The sequence below is a fragment of the Cavia porcellus genome, unplaced genomic scaffold (genome assembly GCF_034190915.1).
Source record: "Cavia porcellus strain 051 isolate PalLab524CR breed Dunkin Hartley unplaced genomic scaffold, mCavPor4.1 scaffold_1, whole genome shotgun sequence".
NCBI classification, from domain to species: domain Eukaryota; kingdom Metazoa; phylum Chordata; class Mammalia; order Rodentia; family Caviidae; genus Cavia; species Cavia porcellus.
The window spans coordinates 66,290,729-66,296,728 of record NW_026947484.1 but is presented as its reverse complement, the minus strand read 5'-3'; positions in this window follow the sequence as shown (position 1 = coordinate 66,296,728).

Sequence of the window (6,000 nt, the reverse complement as noted above, 5' to 3'; positions counted from 1 at the left end):
TTTTAAAAGCAAGTTGGAATGATATCTTCAACAAGTCAATGCCAGGACAAGTGAGGCAAAGGAAGGAGGGGCATTTCCTAGACTAAAAGAGACTTAGAAGACATAACAACCAGATGAAAAGAAAGATGCAGTACTTGCTGGGACCTTGGTTTGATTAGATCAGTTTTGAGAAAGTATCAACTCAATACAAAGTCTTAGTTGTTAAATTGTTTTGAATTATAGTAGATGTGATAATGGTATTGTGATTAGAGAATGTGCTAATTGGATTTTCCCCTAGAATTTTACTCTGAAGATCATAAAGAAGAAATGGTACATGTATTATTTTCTTCATGCTACTTTAGCAAATCCCTGCATGAAACAGGCATGGAAAAATGTTAAAAATGCCTGATACATTGTGCATTCAGGGTTCATTATAATATGCTCTACCTTTCCATAAGTCTGGAAATTTTCTCAACAGAAAGTAGAAAGTAAGAGTTTTCATGGTACAATTTTTCTTAGAAAGAATGCTATTTAAACAGTTTTATGAAGAGATATTTGTAATACATCAAATGATTACCAACGTAAACTAAACAAAGGTTAGTAGAATGACAAAAATCCTCAAAAAAGAATTCTCTGCTGCTCTCACTCTAAATAATTGTTACTTGTTTATAGACAGCTGCTGTTCTTTAAAAAGGGACATTTGTTTATGAATGTATTTGATGATGCTTTTCTAGGTATGGGACTAGAAAGATCAATACAGCATGCTCCTTGGAATTGAAAGAATTGTAGAGAATTTTAAACTGAATTGTAGTGTTTTCCTAGAAGGATTTATTGTAATGTAAAGGAAGAACTCAAGTTTTCTTCTTTGCTTGACCCTGAATATGGTTATAGTCATTTAGTAACACTGTGAACTTGAGGGTAAATTTCTTAGAATCTCAGATGTCTTGCCTGTGAAATGGGGATAATAAAACATCTCCCAAGGACAATTGTAGTATTAAATGAGATAATGTGAAGGAGAAATTTAATATGGCATATATGTGAAATCTAACTCACTTGCTAGAGGCTTATCAAAGACAAGTAGAGAAGTGATCATGAAGTCAGAAGAGTAACTTGATTTATTTGGAATGATACCTGAAGAAGTCCTGGGTAGCTTTGACAAGCTTCAACACATCACAGTTGTGCTTTGAGAAATCTGCTCATCAGGTTCACATTGCCATGTGAATCCACCAGCAAAGATACAGCTCAGCGTGTGTCCACTCCGACCTAGGAGCTCTCCCTCTTCCTTTCTCAGCATTGTGTTCTTGGGGATGGGGATGCTGAAGTTTACAAAGGAAGCAAAGTACAAAAGATCAGAAAAAATACACCCTTGCTTACATTCCTCCTTTGAAGAAAGGGATAGCAGTGTCTGGTTTTTACCAGGGTAGCACAAGCTGAAGTCAAGTGGTGAGTTTACAAAAAACAAAAACAAAGACAAAAACAAAAACAAAAACCTCTTAAAAGTAGGAAGCAGCCACAGTAAGGCTCTATGCATGGAAAATCAGTGCTGTCTTGAGTTCTTTGTGATGTGGTGGAACGGCTCCACTGTCTCACCTACTTACTAGTAACCCTATTGTGCTATGAGTGAAAAACAATTCCATCTTTCATTCTTTTCAAGATGCATTTATATGGTAATCCAGGTAATCCAGACAAAAGTGACATTATTTATAGATTAGAGTTATAAAAAAAGATAAGTTAATTGATATGTAAATGAAAATAAATTAAATTTTATATGAATGAATTCTACTCAAGTTAAGAAAGTAAATCCTCTAGAAGCTGAGTTAACATAATGGGCATTGGAGCCCTTAGAAATTGATGGAATAAAAAGACCAGAAAAGATTTATGAGGCACCTATCAGATTGTAGGCTTCTATTTTTCCTATCAGTATAAGGGTGATGCACACTTACTGGTCAGGGATTTTGAACCTGAATTTGAACTATATTTGGGAAATATGCAATCACTTTCTCTGGATCAAAGCAACTAGAAATATATGGATTAGTTCGCCGAAGCCTAGGTCTGTTTTGAGAGTAAAACATGGGTCTGGGTCCTCTAGATGTGCCCTTTGTGTGAGTCTGTAATTATCTCGCATTTTAAATCTCTTTCTAGGGAACAGAAAGTAATTCTTACTAATAAAAACATGATTTGAAACTTGGGAGTGAAGTTACACATTTTCAGCGCAGTGTTGTAATAAAGATAGTGACTGGAGATTCCCCACAGGACTAAAGAGCAAGAGGTATTGTTTGGCCATCATGCAGGACAAAGCTACAGTCTACATCAGTGCGTCATGTGGAAGATATGGATGTTCTGTATAAATTTAAGTATAAAATGATCAGCAAGTGACGGGACTAAAAGGACATTGTTGTTTAACTGTGTGGTCTGCAGGTAACATCAGGCTCTCCAGCTCTCAAGTTTAACTTCTGTAGCCATTCTGTGCTGAGAAACTACTGCCTGATTTCAGTTCCTGCGTTTAGTTTCTTTCTGAAATCTCTTTATTGGTGCAGTGGATGAAAATCTATCCTTACATTCTTTATAACCTTATCAACAATAAGAGGCCAATTCTCCCAAAACTGTTATACAGATTCAATGCAATCCCAATAGAAATACCATCAACATACCTTATAGATCTAGAGAAATCACTCCTAAATTTCATCTGGAACCAGAAGAGACCTAGAATCGCAAAGGCAATTCTAAGCAGCAAAGACAAAGCAGGAGGCATCACAATCCCTGACTTGAAGTTATACTACAAAGCAACAGTAGTAAAATCAACATGGTATTGGAATCAAAACAGAGCTGAAGATCAGTGGAATAGATTAGAAGATACAACCACAACTACGAGCACACTCAACCACCTTATTTTTGATAAAGGAGCCAAGCAGGTTCACTGGAAGAACGACAGTCTCTTTAATAAATGGTGCTGGAAAAACTGGCTCTCCATTTGCCGAAAACTAAAGCTAGACCCATGTCTATCACCATGTACTAAATTAAAATCTAAATGGGTCAAAGATCTGAATATTAAAACAGAAACACTAAATCTATTGGAAGACAAAATAGGTAGAAACCTTGGAGACATAGGAGTAGGTAGAGAATTCATGAACAGGACTCAAACCGCACGGGAAATAGTTCCCAGAATCAATAACTGGGACCACTTCTTATTAAAAAGTTTCTGCATGTCAAAAGAAATCTCCAGCATAGTGAAAAGAAAACCCACAAACTGGGAAAAGATTTTAGTGAACTCTCTCTCAGACAAGGGACTCTTGTCTAAAACATACAAAGAATTAAAGAAACTCAGACCTCCGAAATTCAAAGATCCAATCCAAAAATGGGCATCTGAGATGAATATGCAATTCTCAGATGAAGAAATGCAAATGGCAAATAAATACATGAAAAAATGCTCATCATCATTGGTCATTAGAGAAATGCAAATTAAAACCACACTGAGATACCATCTCACTCCTGAAAGAATGGCCAGGATCAAGAAAACCGACAACAAATGCTGGAGAGGCTGTGGGGAAAAAGGAACTCTCCTGCACTGCTGGTGGGAGTGTAGACTGGTACAGCCTTTGTGGAGATCTGTCTGGAGATTTCTCAAAAAGTTGGGACTGGAAATCCCATTTATTCCAGCTATTCCACTTCTAGGCATATTCCCAGAAGAACTGAAAGCATCATACCACAGTGATATATGTGCACCTATGTTTATAGCAGCACAATTTGTAATCGCCAGATCTTGGAAACAACCCAAGTGCCCATCAACTGAGGAATGGATAAAAAAGTTGTGGTATTTCTATACAATGGAGTATTATTCAGCTATAAAGAAGGATCACATTGAGATATTTATCAATAAATGGGCGCAGCTTGAGACCATACTCATAAGTGAAATAAATCAGTCTCGCATGTGTGAATACCGAATAGTTTCCCTAATGTAAGTAATGATTCAAATATATAAAAATATGTGGTAATCATGATTCCCCATTAGGTGGCCTTGAAGCCTTATAAAGTTTTCACTCATTAATTAGAAAGGCTTTATTCTGGGCTTCTTGATATGAAAATATTTGAAGCTAGAGTATATGAAGTTTTACCCAAATATTTCAAGGAAAAAGACACTATGGTAACTACTATTAAGTCAGGTTATAAGGTGGTGAAGTACTAGGTTATTGAAACAGTCATGCTGTGACCTCTATTGTTATATTGTTATGTCCTGTTTTATCTCAATCTCCCCCTTATTGTTTCAAAAAAAATTATTTAGTCATTTCTTATGTTTGTCTTAATTAAAGAAAAAATTCAAAAAAAATAGGATATATAAATAGTAACTCTTTTCAATTTCCTATTAACTTGTTTTGAAGTCCTGTAGTACTCCCACGATCTTGTTTTGACTGATTAGACTCTGTTCCATTCTATATGATAGTATTAAGTTTGAAGACATAGGCAACTACTTTGAAGACAATAAGATTCACTAAGATACCCATTCTGGTTTGACTATTGTCTTCTTTGGAAGTCCTATAATGTTTACAATGCCTAAGTTTTATTGGTCTTGTTCTCTACTGTTTTGTCCAACTTTATAATATCTAATAAGATAGACAATTCTTTTTAAGGAAACAAGGGACAACGTTGATAACCATTGTTGATAAACTTGTACTCTGTTCTACACCATGTGCTATGTCTATCCTTGGTATTGACTGACAGCTTTGTTTTGCCATATTTGACTGTATTCTCCCCTCCCCCCCAAAGAAAGTAATAAGCACTAAGGAGTAATAAAATCCAAGATGTGTAAATTTTGTTGTAAAAAAGAGAGGGAAAAAAAAAAAAGAAAAAGAGCTCTAACGGATATAACAGCAAGTGTGTTTGGGGGTGTTAAATAGCTGACTTTATCAATGTTTTTGGAACATTGAACACAGCTGTTTGCAGTCCCCCTGTTTGAATGTCCACCTTGTGTTCTTTGATACTGTGATTTGAGGAACTGTTTTCAAGAAAATAGTGTGTAATCTACTAGCAGGTAATTTCTTACTGTTATGGTTTTTTGTTTTGTTTTGTTTTGTTTTGTTTTGTAGTTCTGTATTGCGTGTACCCTTACGCCGCTTTGGTTTGTTTTGTGTTTTTCTCTTTTTCCTCTTAAATAAAAAAACAAACAAACAAACAAACAAACAGAAAAAAAAAACAATAAGAGGCCAGTTCTACCAGACGAAGCAGCAAGATACTAGGAGCTCTGATACCAATAAAAGTTTATCCCAAGTTCCCAGAGATTTAGAAGAACTATTATTCAGGCAATTTTATTTTCCAGAGGCTTCAAGCTATGACAGCAATTATTAACATAAATGATTTATGGTTCAGTTATTGTTTTCTTAGAAATTATATTTCCTACAGAAGCACTGTATCTGTGATCTCAAATGTAAGGCTCATACAAATAGTAAAATGCAGCAATTCTTAACATATCATCAGGTAATAAATGTTCCTTCAAGTTATTCCATGGTCAGGTGACTTTGAGATACTCATTTTAAACAGAAATCATTAAGTTATTTTTCTTTCTTTTTTAAAATGCAAAATAATTTATTGCTAAATCAGAGACTTCTTCATGGAATAAATTTTTGATTAAAACAACAATGATACAGAATTTAAAAACAAAATAATAGATTTACAGTGGTGAATACATTGTGTATTATCTTCAAGTAGTTGTTCAGATTACAAGATATAAGCCTGAAAAAATGATCAAATAATCAAGTCCTGTTTTTCTCATTGGGGTATTTGGAAAGCCCTGTAACCACTAAGAAGGGATTAAAGGATGACACATTTCCAAAAATATTATACTGGGTGTCGTGTGCTGTGCTGTGGATGTGGACTATCCCCTGAAGGTTCATGTGCTGAGACTCGGTTCCCTGTGGAACAGTATGTGCTGGAGCCTTTAGGAGAAGAAGTCTTGTGACCGGGTTCTTAACAGTCCTGGGAAAGGGTTAGTGCTGGTCTGGCAGAGTGGGTTAGCTCCCACGTAGTTCC